Source organism: Haliaeetus leucocephalus, unplaced genomic scaffold, assembly GCF_000737465.1.
Source record: "Haliaeetus leucocephalus isolate CR32 unplaced genomic scaffold, Haliaeetus_leucocephalus-4.0 Scaffold162, whole genome shotgun sequence".
Lineage (NCBI taxonomy): Eukaryota > Metazoa > Chordata > Aves > Accipitriformes > Accipitridae > Haliaeetus > Haliaeetus leucocephalus.
In genome coordinates, this window is record NW_010972598.1 from 16,054,658 (window position 1) to 16,055,079 (window position 422).

General features: G+C 67.3%; 1 protein-coding gene across 1 annotated transcript in view; it reads left to right on the forward strand.

The window, feature by feature from the left end:
- Positions 1–422, forward strand: part of ZMIZ2 (zinc finger, MIZ-type containing 2) — an 8,173-nt gene that overhangs the window by 5,430 nt on the left and 2,321 nt on the right. The gene's annotated exons all lie outside the window — the stretch shown is intronic.

Below are 422 nucleotides of genomic sequence, written 5' to 3' on the forward strand. Positions count from 1 at the left end.
ACCCCCCCACTCCATCACGGGGCCGGGGGGTGCAGCGCTGCCGTGCCCCTGCCTGCCGCAGAGCCGGGACCCCCGCCCCTGCAACAAGGGGGCTTCCCCTGAAGGGAGGCGATGGGATGGACAGACGGATGGGCTCCGCCCCCCCATAAGCACAAGGCTGTACATAGTGTAGAAACACTACTGCCCCGCCCCCCCGCCCCGTATTTAAAGGCAAGTGCGTCGCTGCGGGGCTGGCTCGTGCCCCCTGTATAAATGTGCATACGCTGCTTCCCCTTGTAACATACGCGCCCGGCTGGGGGGTGCGGGGCTCGCCACCCCCTCCCCCCCCGCCGTCGAGCTCCCTGTACCGTGTCCTTATCGCTATTAAAGGATTTCGTTTCGGCGGGGCTCACGCGTCGCTGGGCAGGGTTCGCACTCCCCCC